The following is a 16,630-nucleotide window of genomic DNA, read 5'->3' as shown; positions in this document are numbered from 1 at the left end:
GATTGGCAATCCTATGACTGTAAACACAGTGAAGAAAGTTCCCATAAATGGACTGATTTCACCTTGCACATGCAGTGCTGTCATTAATTATTCCCTCTTCGTATGTTGCAGTGAATGAAAAGGCCTAAACCTACAAGTACCACAGTCCTCTCCTGCCATCCCCCGAATGACACCCATGGATGTGAGTGCAACCGGATGAACACCCTGTGACTGAGCGTGGCCTGAATGACTGCTGTCCGCAGTCGCACCTGACTGGACCCTGGCTACAGGAGCCAAAGAGGAATCCAACAGGAATGTAGGGGACATGCCGCTACTTCTCATAGTGGGGCACCAAACTGTAGAAGATATACATCAATATCCTCACAGGTAGCGCCAGCATGTCATAATCAGTCTCATAATAATTAAATATACAAACTATAAATTGGCAATTCAAATCAATAATTAAATTAGTTATTAAAATTACACATTATAGTCAATCTTAACCAAATCATAATGCCATGTTCAGCGAATACCAATCTACTATAAATGATTGAGCTAAGAGGTGAAGGTATTCCAAGTTCTAGCAGCGGCTGACTCAATTCAACACAAGTATAAATACAGACAACCATGTAAATATAATAAAGTTTATTCAACAAAGTACCAAAAAGGGCAAAGCACAATTCACTACGGTGATGTAATAAATTATGTGAGTGCACGTGTGTGTAGGTGTTGTGTGTGCGTGTGTGTGCGCGTGTGAGTATGAGTGAGGAGTGTTGGATGTTCTCCTAGGTGGGGGTTGTGTACCGCGGACACGTGTTCACGGAGAACAAAGGAACAAGATGGAGTATGAAAGGAGGGGATTTGAATCTAGACCAGAGCCGGCCCTGACCAATTTGGTGCCCTAGGCAAGATTTTAGATGGTGCCCCTTGCATCGCAGCCAATTCCACATATACATATAAGACTAATCAATAATGAAAATGCAAAGGCTTACAACTATTAATTACAAAAGGGGATGGAAAAGGAAAAGCATTTTAATTGACTATTACAAGCAGGGCTAACGTAGGCTAACTAGACTTATACAACCAGAAGAATCGGAAGGCAAAAATCAAAGTCGGTAAACAGGCGGAGGTCAGAACAGGAAATCAGCAAAACAAAGTCGGCAGGCAAAAATTGGTGGTCGGGAAAACAGGCAAGATCAAAACATGAGTCAAACTAACGAGAGGTAGACGCTGGAAAGGCACTGTAAACAGGAGGCACAATTTGGCAAAGAAGAACAGGGAAACGGAGAATATATACCAAGGAACCCAGGTGCGCGAAATGAGAGATAATGAACAGAGCGTGAACATGCAAACAGGGAACAGGTGAATGAAATGCCTGATTAACCATTATGTGAGAATGCGGCCAGAACAGGTGGGAGTGATCAGCTGAGGGGAGAGAGAGTTAGAGGAAAAAACCACGTCCACACAAAAACCGAAACAAAGATCGTGCAGGAGAAAAGCAGATAGCTAACTAAAAGGTAATAAAAAAAAACAGAAACATAACAAATTGTATGGTATAAAATAAGAAGGAACTATTTTTTCTTGATAGAATCGTTGGTTTCATAGAATTGATGACCAGAGGTTTTTGCTTAACAACGGTGCAAATAGAACTACCAACCACAGTTTTGGTTCGTGCAGCACACTTAAAAGAAAAAGAGTATTTCTCAAAATTATGTTGTAGGTTATTCCCCAGACACCTGCATAGTCTCTCCAACTTTCCCTAATGAATTTAAGGTGGGAGTAACTGACGTTAACTCTAGCTATTTATTAAATTAGCAAACGTTACTATCGTCCAAAGTAAGCTAGTAAAACTCTGCTCCAACGGTAATGTGGAAGGAAGGTCGAAAGGAGTTCATATCAGTCACTATATATCATTATCATTTATATTTATCACTATCACTTATTAAATTTCTGCATGTAGGTAGTAAATTGTAGTACCAGTGCATGTCATATCACTTATTAAATTTCTGCGGCAAAGTAGTAAATTGCATTATCAGTGCATGCCATGTGTAATACGTAATACTGGTAGCCGCAAGAGAGGTCAGAGTTAGGTCAAAATGAATAACCATTTATTTTTTATGGAAAAGAGCGGGGGACGAGGAAATAATGGTGGAAATATGAACAGGTGTGGAGTGGGAACAAGGCCAAGATGAGAAATAATAGTGTATGGGAAATGTGGTGTGAGCCTGTAGGAGGGGTTTGAGTTTAAGCTCCACAACAGGTGGAGCTAGAAAACAGTATAAAGGAAGAGTGTATTCAGAGTTGAGCTCAGAGCTGCTTCGCGTGGACCAGCCAGGTTTCTTGCATGTAACTTTGAGTCATATACAATAAACCCATTTACATCAGACTTTGTGGATTGTGTTTATTACTTGAAGAAGGGATCAACAGCATGGTGGGAACTCTCAGTCCAACTGGCCCAGGCTGGGGTTAGTTTCTCCCATATTGAATTGGCGACCCAGCCAGGAGAGGCTCGGGGAAGCCGAACGCTTGGACGGAACTGCTGTTCCTTGGTTCAACAGTGGCCACAAAGGGAAACAAGTTAAGCAGAGCCTTTTTCCAAAAGTCTGCAAGTGTTAGTTGTATCTGAGAGCAGTGTGTATCCACCCAGTTGAAAAGGGGATTGTGGAGCCTATCTTCCAAAGAATCTAAATTATGGTAAGGGAAGAGTCTGATGTAATATTGTGTGTATGAGTGAAGAGAATTGAATGTGAGTATGAGAGAAAATGTCAGAGTGGATGCTTAGGATATTGATTGTGTGTTGGTTCGTGTTCTGTGCTGCATTTATTGGTGGTTTGATTCGTTTGGCGTTGATGCAGCGTGGGCAGTGAAGTTCTGTGGATACCGCTCAACCTGTGTTGAGGAAGTGCATCAGGAGGAGGTCTGAACGGGCAGAACTGATAAGACCTTAGGGCACCCATATTTTCTGGGGGCGTCGGAGGTGGGCGCCCGGGCCGTTCCCTTGTGTGCCTGGTGGCCCCCTGGAGCTCTCATTCATCCAATGGTTTGTTCGTTCACACAGGGGTGTTCGTTCATTCAGTTGATTGTTCTATTGCCATTAGGTTGAAGGAACGGGGTGGGACGTTCGTCTGTTTGCTTGCCCACAGTGGCATTCATTCATTCGTCTTTCCTCCTGTGGCCCCAGTGGGTGTCTCGTTCATTCAGTGTCTTGCTTGTTCACCTGGTGTTCGCTCATTCTGCTGTTTGCTCAGGGTCCGGGGGAGTCCTCGGTGGAGTGTTCGATTGACCATTTACCTTAAGTGGCGTTCGTCCTTTCGTTCCTCTGGTCGGGGCCTCGTTGGGGTCTGGGGGTAATCTTTTGTCTGGTTCGGTTCGCCGGCCTTGGGCATGTCTCTGTTCATCTGGGGGCCTAACAGGTTATTGTGTGAATGAAGTTTGCTAAGGGGCCTACGGGACGTCAAACTAAATAGTCGCTAAGGGGCCTACGGGACGGCGACACTAGCCAGAAGTGAGTGAATGTGCCAGCAATGGTATGAATGAAGAGTGTGTTTGTGATTCTTATGTGTTGAATCGGCCCGAGGAATATGAAAACAGAATTGGAAGTGTGTAATAGAACATAGGCGCTACCATCTAACCCCTCTTGCATGATTAGATAAGGGAGGGTGAAGAGTGAGAGTTGATTCAATCAAAGGAGGTGGCGGAATAGTTGTAGACGCATGCCCTCTTCGAGTGGCCAGCTAAAATGAGCAGAAGAGAGCTCAGAGGAAGCAATAATCAAACAATACACAGGTAAGGGCGTACAAGTGTTTTTAGTTCTCTGGGCTGTTGCATTCATGGTGTTGTGGATAGCAGCTATTAGATGGATGGTGAGCTATAGGTAGGGAATATAAAGTGTCGGCACCCCAATGATGCACAACCAGTAAATAGCATTGCAACCCTAACTAAAGTGCAATCCTCTTCGGGACTGTAAGGCTGCGGCCTAAAATAGGGAAGAAAACACAAGACGCCGTATGTCAATTATGCTAATTCATTTGTTCATTGAAAAAGCTGGTGGTGTGATTCTTGAAAAGCATTTTATTTGCTTTGACCTTGATGATGACTTTGACTCAGATTCTGATGGTGATTTTGTAGAAAGGTTGGTGCTTGAAACACAAAACCTGAGTGGGCGTTGCACGCTTACGTTGGAAAAAGAGCAGTAGGAGGCAATACGTAACGAAAACCTGCACAGGATTGTGCTACTGAATGAGACACAGTGAAGGGAATACGGAGATATAGGGTTTGTCTGCGTTGTCTCGAGTTGTTTACTTTGTATGGACTTGTTTGTGCAAATTTGGTTATTCACAGGCTGGTTTGCCTCTTTAGGTGCTTGTGAAAGTTGATGGGGGATATAGAAACTCAAGGGATTTTTGGCTAGAACGCACCTATATAGATTCAGAAGGAGTTGAACATTATCAGGATACGCAGTTGATCAACTTAAAACTTTAGCAACTCACTAAGTGGGTTAATTTGAAGCAGGTTCAGACAGATTTTCCAGACATACAGTGGTTATCGCTATTGCAACGACTGTGGATGGTAGGGACGTTGGGACTAGTATTGGACCGACTGTATGATGACCCAGAAAGTGTAGTGACCCTACCACTTGCATCATTTTTGAGGATACCAGAGGGACATGCTATTTTAGGACGGGAGAGACCGTTTCTGAATCCGCGATTGTGTGTTACCATTAGCCTAAGAAGAGTTAGGTGGGAAACGGGCAAGTGGGCAGACATTAAAAGGGTGAAAGGATCTGATGATTTAGAAACACTGACCTTTGAGCCAGACTCGAGCAGAAAATATAAAGCTGGGGTCACAGTTGAAAAAATAATAGTGCTAATCAGGACTAAGGAGATGGACGACAAGCCAGAAATTCCTAGATCCCTAGCCAGTTGTGCCAGACAAGGATACATGGGGGCAAGAGCAGGAAAAATGAAAAAGAACAGGTATGCTGCAGAAGTGGGAGTGACAACACCCGCGGAAATATCAAAACGTCACCCAGAACACAGGAAGCAGATTCAAAAGTGTATGGAAAAATGGAACAAAAGAACCACAGGAGACCGGCAGTGGCTAAGAGAAGGCACCTTTGATCTTGCCTGCTGCGAAGAGGTAGAGACTGTCATAAAACATCACAAACCCAGTGATATGAGTGACAAACGCATAGGCAAGAGAGCAAGGCAACAGGAGGTGTTAGGCTGGTTTAAGCAGGAAGGAGAACAGTATAGAAAGACAGTTAAGACTATGAGAGGCATGATGGAGGGTAAAGACAAGGAGCAGGAACAGATGGCACTAAATCCCGTGCCGAGTCCGCCGCCCTATCCAGGTGATAGAAACCCGTTTAGGGCAGGCCAATATGTAGTTACAAGAGAGGAAGGAGGCGTGGTAGAGATGTAAGGAAGGGTTGAGTTTGAACCAGTGAAAGGAACAGTCAAGATGGTGGTAAGGAATGGGGACTCGAGCTGGAGGAAATGCTAAGCCAAGACAAAACGCAGACCCAAGTGCTGTATCTTATACGCAGTTGAGGAAAGAAGTAAGGCAGATGAGCGACTACTATTCAAGATTGGGAGAAGAAGCAGAACAAGTGAGTGAGTTTCCAGATGCAGAAACAGACCGACAAGAGTATGCTAGAGTGGCAGCTAGGGAAAAGAAAGAAGAGGAACGGAGCACACTCACAGTCAAACCCAAGGTGCGGTACACCTCCACCCCAAGAAGCAGCATGAGTAGTGAGAGCTTCCTAGGGAGCTGAAAGTGGAAGGACAGAAGTCAGTGTAAAATGAAGACGTGAATGAGGAAGAGGCGATATACCAATGTCCCCTAGTGGAAAAAGGAGGTCGAACACAGTATGTACCCTGGTCATTTATGGACATGGTGGGGTTAGTGGGACGATTGCCGGACCTCACAGAAGGATCTGGAAAATGGATTACAGTCCTAGAAGAGAGTACAGGAGGAATCAGGTTGGCTCTGGGAGACATCAAATCCTTACTGGCGCATGTGGTCGGAAAACATGTGACCGATGAAGTCTTCAAGGCAGTGGGATTGCACCTGGTAATAGCAGGGCATTCAGTAGATCATGTGGGATTCGGTGGATACAGGACCGCAGTGTGGGCAGAACTCCGACAACTATATCCAGGTAAATTGGATCCTTCAAGGCTAGAAGGAGAAGATCTAAAGGAAGAAGAAAGTGTGCAGAAGTTCCTGCACACGTTCGAACGCAGATGGAGAGAGGAAAATGGAAGTCCCTGGAATGCAATTGCCACCATGCAGAACCTGTTCAAATTAATGGTTAGGAAGAGCTTGCCGCAACCAGTACAGAAATGCCTGGATGAGGTAGCAGGAGTAATGAAGGTGGAGTGGCCGATTTTTTTTTTCCAACCAATCCATGGGAAGGACCAGCGTTACCCAACCCATGGACAGGACCAGCAGCAAACTGGCAAAATTAGGGAAGCCCAGAGAAGCAAGATTGGGAAATAATGTTACCAATTGTCTCCACACAACCACAACAGGAACCCACCATACCTGTAATCATCAATCAACAAGAATATCAGTTCATGGTGGACACAGGAGCAACCTACTCATGCATTGGGAAAGCAGGCTCTGGCCTCCCCTCTCTAATTCATCTGTTAAAACTATTGGCTTCTCTGGGAAACCTCAGATAATTCCACATACACAGCCTGTCCCAATGCAAATCACTGATAGAAGTATAATCGCACCGCTACTATACTCAGCCCATACTCCAGTCAACCTACTAGGCAGAGACGTTTTATGCCCGCTGAAAGCTAACATTGTGTACACAGGATGGTATTTATGTGGACATCCCCGATGACTTGCAGAACAAAATGATGCCCATGCTACCTCAACAGAGTGGGGCCCTGCAATCCATAGTGTATTGGGTGCGTTTGACTCCCCAAGAATCGATGTTGCAACAACATTGGAAAAAGTGGGAGCCATGGGTGCAAAACCAGCTTGGGAAAGCTACTGAACCTTGATTGGCATTGCACTGCACCCTCATGTATGATGAACAACAAACACATAAATACTATGAAGCATGCTGGGATGACATCATCAACTAACACCGCTATCCAATCCTGAGCCAAGATATTTATATCAGACCACAAGGAGCAGCAGCGGCAGTGACATTGCCACCGTCTCTAAATCAATGGTTCCAGGTTCAGGAGTCTGCCCCACATGTGACGTTGTTAATAGCAGAAGAAACGCATGAATTGGGACCAATGGTTAAAGCAGCTCTGCAGGTGCAAGAATGGATACATATGATGAGGGATTAGCGGAGAGGGTTCTGCTAGATGATAGATTACCAACACAGATACCCATCATGCCAGAACATGAAACATTATTACAACAGGTGCCAGACAATGTGTGGTCAAAACACAAGGCGGATGTAGGCTACGTTAGGTCAGCGCAGCCAGTGCGTATTACACTGAAACAAGGAACCAGTTTGCCATATCAAAAACAATATCCCCTCAGGCAATAGGCAATAGCCGATTTTTTCCATTAAAAAGCCACACTCAAATTATTATCGTTTGGTACACGATCTAAGAGCCGTCAATTCTATTGTTGAAGCAGAGGTACCTATAGTCCCAGACCCACATACGTTGCTTTCCAACATACCACCAAACACACGATGGTACACAGTGATTGATTTATGTTCTGCTTTTTTCAGTATACCACTACATCCGGAATCACAGTACCTCTTTGCATTCACGTACCAAGGTCAGCAGTACACATACACTAGGACAGTGGTGTCAAACTCGTGCCATGGAGGGCCGTGTGTATGCAGGTTTTCATTCCAACCAATTAATGCTGCCTTAATTGAGTCCAATTACTCATTCAGCCATATGCGTTTAACTGCATTGAAGCACAGAATATAAGAAAATTTTTATTTAGACAATGCGGGTCACCATAGACGTCGGGTCACCATTGTGCACAAACCTGCATCCCTAATTCAGCAAATAATTTAACTAATTATATAATCAAGATCTGAGGCTGGAATGAAAACCTGCATACACACGGCCCTCCATGGCACGAGTTTGACACCACTGCACTAGGATGTCACAAGGATATTGTGAAAGTCCCTCAGTGTTTAATAGGATGCTAGCACAGGACTTGCAACATTTGAACATATCAAGCACCCTTATCCAGTATGTGGATGATTTGCTAATCTGCAGCCACACTAAAGAACAATGTGAGGAAGACTCGGTTGCTGTACTGACAGCTCTAGCGATGGGAGGTCATAAGGTTGTTGTAGTCTGTATTAGTATCTGTTTGCTGTTAGTGTTTATTTTATGTTTCTGTAAGTTTATTATTTTTCACATCCTCCGTCCCAGTATTTTCATTCTCCCGGTCACTTGTCTCCCCAGTGCCGTCTCTCTGTCTGTGTTCCCTGAGCTGCTTCACTCCCCTGTATTTGCGTGATTTCACTATTCGGGTGGTTCCGGGTTTTCGTGGTTTCCCCCCTTCTTTCCAGTCTCGTTTTACTTACTTCCTGCTTATATCTAGTTTTACTAATTTCTACTAATCCTTACTAATTTATAGATTGTAAAGTACTAACCTCATTAATATACTAACATGTTAATATTACTAATGGATTAACAAACACTAGTTTTGGGTTTTTGATAGTTTAAATCACTATACTAATACATTAACCATTCTCCCCTTTTTCATGCTGCGCTGTAGCTCCGCCCCTTTTCTTTCTAGTCTGCCCTAACGCTGAGTTCTGCAATTGCCTCTCTCTCTGTCTCTTGATCTAACTGCACCTCTCTCTCTCTGCACGTGTTTTACCTGCTAAACCCCGGCCGTCTGTTATCATTGTTGTCTATGTGATTCCAGTCCGCGTTTTGTCAGTCCCCTGTCATTTAATTAGTTATCCTAATGTTCTTCACCTGGATGTTGTTTGTTACTCTGCCCTCACTCACGTAACCCCTCCTTGATTGTTACCTTCCCCAGTGTATAAATGTCAGTCTTTTCCACCAGCTCCCTGTCAAAACGTTGATCGTATTCACTGTGCCGATGTTTTGTAAGCCTTTGTTTATCGAGATTCCTGAGATGCCTTTTCCGTACAACTTCGAGTTTGCCTGCCCCTTTTGTTTGATTGCTTTCTGGTTTGACCTTAGCTTTGTTTTGACTTCTCTTTTGCCTGTTCCTTTGTACCTTCGCCTATCTGATCTCCTGGTTTTGGATTTTTTGCCCGTTTACCACTATTCTTTTGGAAACTCGATTTTGTACCGTCCTATCTCTGATTACCTGGCTTTGAACTTTGGACTGAATAAAGACAACATTTTTTGGATTTCCCTGGTCTGCGTTTGGGTCCTTACACAGAACATAAAGGTCAGAGACAAACTACAGTTTTGTCAGCAAATGGTTGAATACTTGGGCAGACAGCTGAGCGGAAACTTATTGCAGCATCACATGTTGAAGCTATTACTAAGGCACCCAAGCCCCAAACGGTTGGACAGATGCTTGCATTCCTAGGAATGGCAGGGTACAGTAGACCGTGAATTTGTGACTATGCGGTTATCTCATCACTATTACGACCATTAATTAGAGCGACAGGGCAAAGCAATAGTGCGGCCAAATTGTCATGGACTAAAGAGGCAGAAGAGGCTTTCCAGGCCCTAAAACATCAGATGCAAACAGCCCCCACACTTGGAAATCCAGACTATAGTAAACCATTCCATTTATATGTTGCTGAGTGAACAGGCTTTGCCAGTGCAGTTTTGATGCAGGACACGCCCACAGGTAAACAGCCATTGGCCTACTATAGTACGAAATTGGATGCTGTGGAGCAAGGACTGCCGCCATGCTATCACGGATTGGTCGTAGCCGTATTTGCTTATCAAAAGGCCTCCACTTTGACAATGGGACACCCGGTAACACATATGTCCCATCAATTACATGCGTTATTAACTAGTCCACGCTTTGTTCTAACCAAAGCTAGGAAGACAGGCTACAAAGTAATTCTATCTGCACCAAAATCACCATCCGGCGATGCACGACCGTTAACCCGGTAACTAGAATGGTTTTGCCTACAGACGGTACTCCCCATGAATGTGTTCAAAGAACAGATGTTTTTCTTAAAGCTCGGGATGACTTGCATAACCAACCCATCGCAGCTGATCTTACGTTGTTTGTAGATGGCTCTTGCTACAGAGATGAAAAAGGAAATCATGCCAGATATGGTGTGGTACAGTTAAATGCTGATGGCACTTCCTTCACCGAGGTGCAGGCCATGAAGGTTGTGCAGCCGTGTTCCGCTCAATTAGCAGAAATTAGAGCCCTAATAGCTGCATGTCAAATGGCAGCTGGAAAGCGTGCACAGAGTCGGCGTATGCCTATGGTGTTTGTCATGTCTATGGCACTATCTGGAAACAAAGAGGCTTTCATAGGGTTGAGTGCACACCCATCACACATGGGGAAGCGATTTCAGAATTGTTAGAGGCCATGAAACTACCTGAAGCAGTGGCCATTATAAAGTGCCCAGCACATAAGAAGACACACACCCTGGTAGCTAAGGGCAATAACTTGGACTGCATTTATATAGCGATTTTATCCAAAGCGCTTTACAATTGATGCCTCGCATTCACCAGAGCAATTAGGGGTTAGGTGTCTTGCTCAGGGACACTTCGACATGCCCAGGGTGGGGGATCGAACCGGCAGCCCTCTGACTGCTAGACAACCGCTCTTACCTCCTGAGCTATGTCGCCCCCTTAGCGGATGAAGTGGCGCGTCGGGCTGCAATAGGGCCGAACCTTATGGGAGCAGTATTAGCGGAGGAGCCTGGTCCCGCAGGGGACTTGTCCTCTCTCATTGAGGCACAAAACAAAGCAAGTGTGTATGAAATCAGTGTTTGGCTAAAAAGGGGGGCTGTAGAAACACAAGATGACCCCCACAAGGGGTTGTGGACAGGACCGGCAGGACACTTTGTAGCGCCCACATCAGTAATTCACACCCTGATTAAGGATGCGCATGGTCAAGACCACTGCGCAAGGGGGGAGGTCATTAAACACATTCAGAATGCATGGTGGTCACCCTATTTGACAAGCATGATGGATCGTGCACCGAATGACTGTGAAGTCAGTGCGACATATAATAACAGAAAGGCCTTCTCAGCGCCAGTTGGGCACATCCCGCCACCTGATGGACCATTTAGACACCTTATGATAGATTATGTGGATATGATCGAGTAGGTCCAGAATAAGAGATACATGCTAGTAGTGGTGGATAGATTTAGCAGGTGGATAGAAGCAACTCCTAGAAGTAATCCTGATGCCAAGTCAGTGGCAAAATATTTGTGTAAAGAAGTGTTTCCCAGGTTTGGGATTCCAGACAAGATCAGTTTGGACAATGGACCACATTTTGCAGCCGAAATAATGAAAATCATAACTAAAATGTTGGCAGTTAGACAAAGATGTAGGGTGTGTGTACCACCCACAGTCATAAGGAATGGTGGAAAGGGCAAATGGCAGTCTGAAAGCAAAGATAGCCAAAATATGTGCAGATGGTAAAATCAACTGGGTGGATGCATTACCACTGGCGTTAATGAGCATGAGAATGCAAACTAACAGAAGCATGCATCTAACCCTGCATGAAATGCTAACTGGTAGGCCCATGCCAGTGCCGTACCATCGGGGTCCATACAATGGACCCGCGCTTGAGGCCTGAGCAGCTTGAAAGAGAATTGTCAAATTGTGCACCACCTAACCTCAATACACAAAGCTATCTTCCAACAAGTGAAAGGAGCCACTGAAGGAAGAACAAGCAACATTCCAGAAGACCTTCGTGACATACGTCCGGGAGAATGGGCATATATTAAAGTGTTCAAGAGAAAGTGGAGTGAACCCAGGTGTGAGGCACCATATAAGGTGATTTTGACAACTCCCACTGCACTCAAAGTTGAAGGTAAAACTGTATGGTTCCACCTTGACCACTGCTGTAAGGCGAGAGAACCAGGACGCACACAGGACGAGACTAGAGACGATCTACAGGAAATAGTAGAAAGGCAAGATAAGGAAGGTGCACCTTCAGAGAATAGGGAGGATGGAGAAATGAGGGAGGCATAAAAAGAGAAAGGAGGCGTTGCGAGGAGTATGGAATGTAATGACAGGACTGCTGTTACTGTTGATGGAAATGTCTTGTGGTGCCTGTCTCGCCCGCTGCTTGGGACACCAGCCAAGCGGAGGGTGAGAAAACACTGAACTATTGGCAAAACCGCCATTTGGTGGCTCTGATACGAACAAATATGTTTTACCAATGGTTGGAATGTTCCGCAAGACAAGTGACTCAGGAAACACGTATAATGTGTTACTACACTGGTGCGAAGAGAACCCCAAGTGAGACCACTACCATTCACACAGGCAGGATGTACTGGGGACCAAGTATACTACTGACAATGCATGTTATATTACATGGCAAAAGGTGGGAAACATCTATCTAGGGTACGTAATGGGCAGGTCTACACTAAGCTCGAACCGGAGCTGAATTGTACGAGCATGAGTGATGGGTATGTTTATTCTGTACAAGGATCGCAGATGATTAAGATAAGTAAGTGTCGAGACGTGCTTATCTTAGTGGATGGGGTGAATACTGGTGTGCCACCAGTGGCAGTGATACCTGACGATGGAGTTCCCAATTTGCATTGCACGAGAGGAGGTGTATCGGACAAGCAAGGATTAATTAAGAATATGTTTCAGTGGTTCCAACAGTCAATGTCCTTGTTAAAATGTTCAGCACTCTGAATACTGAACCAAGTGATATTGCGTGCTAGAACCCCTCACTTAACCTACATGTAAAATATATTTTATGTGATTTAATTTAATTATTTTTATTTAAAATGAGAGTGATCAATTAAATCGCCGAATTCATTGATAGGTCAGTCTACAGTGCACTGGTGGAATCAACCAACAGTAAAAACAAGCTCTATACCAGGTTTTAAGATTAAATAATTGAATTCAATAAGTGGCAATTATAATGAATTTAAAACATACATTCTTTATTGAATGCAGGCACACTACTTCTAAATTACACAACAGAAGACATACAGCAAAACATTAAATAACTAATCCAGAAATACCAGAAAATAGAGGGAGATGGATAAGAGAGAGAGAGAGACGGATCAGCCAGACCATGCCAAAGTATCACCCACTTCCAGTATAAGCGCCACAAGGAAACCAGCTAAAAGCACACAACCAAGGAACCACCACCAAAATAAAAAGAGGAAAACTCTTCTTCTTCCAGGCTCTGAAACCAAATGCAACACAAACACTTTTTCCTGTGGCAATATTAAATACCTTACCCAGCATGGCTTGAGGATGTTTTGCCCTGATTGGGTGATGCTGAGTTAAGGTGTAGGATAGAAGGGAAGAGGGGTCAGACTAATTTGACAAGGACTGGCCTACCTAAAGATTGCATTCAAACTTAAAGAGGACATGGGAAAGGGAAATGTTAGGCATGTAGGGTCTCTGACCCCCGATATGGTGTCCTGTGTCATCTGGTTTGTCTCTTCGGAGGGGGTGAGACCCATAGATTGTCTGCCTAGATTAGGGTATCAGTGGATTTTATATTGCCCCAATCACATTTGCTTTGATGCTTGTGACGGGGAGGCCAGGCCACATTCTTATTCACTGATTCCCTCTCTAAGGCCAAGATCTAAACACGGCATATCCTACAGGTGATAGAGAAAGTGATTGATGAATATTTGCAAGACTATGGGAACTCCTCAAGCCCGCAAATTAACTGTAGGAAGTGGGATAGCAAAGGAAACCGAGTGTGCTCGACAACAGACGTCGCACCGCTCAAGTGTTGAGAAGTAGTTAGAAATTTTGGGTTTACGGCCGGTACAGAATTACACAATACAAAGTACAGTACAACAATGCATCACAGTAACAAAACCAAAAAAAAACGTCATTCTTTAGATATACATAGGATGAGGAACAAGATGTAAGACAGACAAGACCAGACAAACTGGGCTGATGGAGCAAACTGCACATTGTGTTTTCTTGTAGGTTTGTTAGAGCAGAAAGAAAAAATAAGTAGTTAAATAAAAGTAAAAAAGAATAATAATATTTATAATTATTGTATGGATGTAAGGCATATATTAGGGGCCATTTGTGGGAAGAGGAATCAGCTTTGAAAGTATTGTAGAAAGGGGGACCGGGTGTTTTCATAGGATTTAATGTTGTTTTTCAAAGATGCGGTAAGGTTTTCTAGATTTGAATGGTCTGTTAGTAGATTGAACCAGTGGGTTATGGATACCTTGGTTCTGTTTTTCCAGTTCAGTAATATGGTCTTTTTGGCAATGGTTAGTGATATTAATGTGAATGGTTAGAGATGTTTGGGTGTATGTAATGTAGAGACATTGCCAAGTAATGCAATGATGGGCATAAGGGAATGCTAAGGCTGAGGATCTCAGATAGCCTGCTCATGACCTCCGACCAGAGGTTTTGGACTTGTGGGCAGAGCCAGAGGGCATGGAAGTAATCATCTGTTGAGGTTGGACAATATGAACATGTATTACTTTGGCTGAAGTTTTTGGGTGGTAATATGGGTTCTATGAAGGACTTTATACTGTATTAGTTGGGTTTTGGAATTGCATATCATAGAAAATGTGTTATTGCATATGCCAATTGATGTCTATTGGTAGTTTATTTATGTCTGTGGTCCATTTATCTTGTCACGATTTTCAAGGGGATGGACCCAAACGCAGGGTAGGAAAAACTCAAACTCCAACTGGTAAATATAAACAAGACTTTACTACAAAAGAACAAAAGCAGGAAAACAAAATGAGGCCATGCAGGGAAAATCAAAAATACAAAAAAACACGCAGAACACGGGCAGGGCAGAACACGGGCAGATACGTACAAGCAGAACATACACACACAGTCAGAACCACAAGCAGGACAAAAGCAGGCAGATACATAAAGTCAGAAACAAAAGGAACCAGCACCCGAGTCAGGCAAACCAAGAACTTAAATAGACACGAAGATAACAAGACACAGGTGAACTCAAAACACAATCAAACCAGAGAGGGAAGGGATAACGAGACAAACCCAAAAAACAATAATAGAATTAAAGCCGCAAGCGGCGTTGGGAGGGGTCCAAGCATTGGCACTATCGCGCCCCCTATGGAGCAATTTTAAAATGGCTTTGTCCTCATGATCATATACCTTCACCCAACATATCTACTGAATATCATGATGAACAATGGATTGGAATATGTGTCTGACGTAGTAAAATATTGATGACTTATGGCCAAATTTGTGCTAAGACATGCTGTCTGATGACTTAGTTGCATCACCATGGATGTGTCCTGGCCGCTTCCTGTAAAGGCCTTTACTATGTCGCAACACTTAGATGGCCCGGCGTGTATGTACAGCTGCAGTGTTTCTACGCCGCAACTAAAAAAGGCGTCACACTAGTGCTGTCACGATACCAAAATTTTGACTTTCATACTGATACCAGGTTTAGTATCAGATTCAGAATGCCGCTGCCCGACTCATCTACAACCTTCCCAAATTCTCCCACGTCACTCCACTGGCTACCGGTCGCTGCCAGGATCCGGTTTAAAGCACTGACCCTTGCCTACACTGCTGCCAAGAGGACAGCCCCCATCTACTTGCAGGACATGACTCGATTCTATGTGCCTGCTCGATCACTCCGCTCTGCGGAAGCAGGGCGCCTTGTAACCCCTCCCACCCGCCCAAAGGGATCACAGAGCTTCTCCACCCTAGCTCCCCAGTGGTGGAACGAACTCCCCGTCCCTCTCCGAACCTCCCCCTCACTACCCATCTTCCGCCGTGGCCTGAAGACTCATCTCTTCAGACTATACCTAGACTAACCACCACCACGCTGTATATTTCACTCTAAATCCCCCCCCCCCCCCTTTTTCATGACAATTGTTACATGTTGCCCCATCCCAGCACTTTTTGGTAATTTGTATTTGTCCTAATACTGTAGCTTATTCTTCTGGCTAGTTGGCTTTGCAAAGGTTAGGTCTGAATAGTGTTCACTGTGTGAACTATGGTAAATGGTAAATGGACTGCATTTATATAGCGCTTTTATCCAAAGCGCTTTACAATTGATGCCTCTCATAAACTAAACTGTGTTCTGGGCTAGAAATAGCTGTACAAAATAAGTATTGTACCTTACTGAACCTGTGTTTAGCAGTTGTCTATGACCATGAAATGCACTTTTTGTCCGTCGCTTTGGATAAAAGCGTCTGCCAAATAAATGTAATGCATCACAACACTCAACACTCACACAACTGAAATGATACTTGAAACTTAAACCATGCTGATTCGATACTCTGTACCTAACGATACTGAAATTACCTTAATTGATCAGAAACATAATGTTTGACCTCATTTTCGAATTCACGGTTTATTAAAAACCTGATTTATTAACAACCTTTAAGTTGAAACCTGTTCAACATATCAATAAGCTTAGGCCTATAGTGTTACAACACTAAACCATAGAAAACTATATTAAATATATTTCAAAAATTAAACAATTGTAAAGTAAATCATCTTTAAACAGATCTTTCACTTTAAAATATATCCAAGAACAGCATATTTCAATAGCAATACAGCATCTTCCTATAATAAATGGTGTG

General features: G+C 43.8%; 1 long non-coding RNA gene across 1 annotated transcript in view; it reads left to right on the top strand.

The window, feature by feature from the left end:
* The window catches only part of LOC118228461, a 55,246-nt gene extending 52,913 nt beyond the window's left edge, over positions 1-2,333 (top strand). The window contains exon 6 of the long non-coding RNA XR_004765496.1: positions 112-2,333. This is a non-coding gene — a long non-coding RNA (uncharacterized LOC118228461). The remainder of the gene's footprint in view (positions 1-111) is intronic.
* The last annotated feature ends 14,297 nt before the right edge of the window (positions 2,334-16,630 follow it).

This window comes from Anguilla anguilla, chromosome 5 (assembly GCF_013347855.1).
Source record: "Anguilla anguilla isolate fAngAng1 chromosome 5, fAngAng1.pri, whole genome shotgun sequence".
Taxonomy (NCBI): Eukaryota; Metazoa; Chordata; class Actinopteri; order Anguilliformes; family Anguillidae; genus Anguilla; species Anguilla anguilla.
The sequence above is the reverse complement of the archived record's forward strand: the minus strand, read 5'-3'. Positions and strand labels throughout refer to the sequence as shown.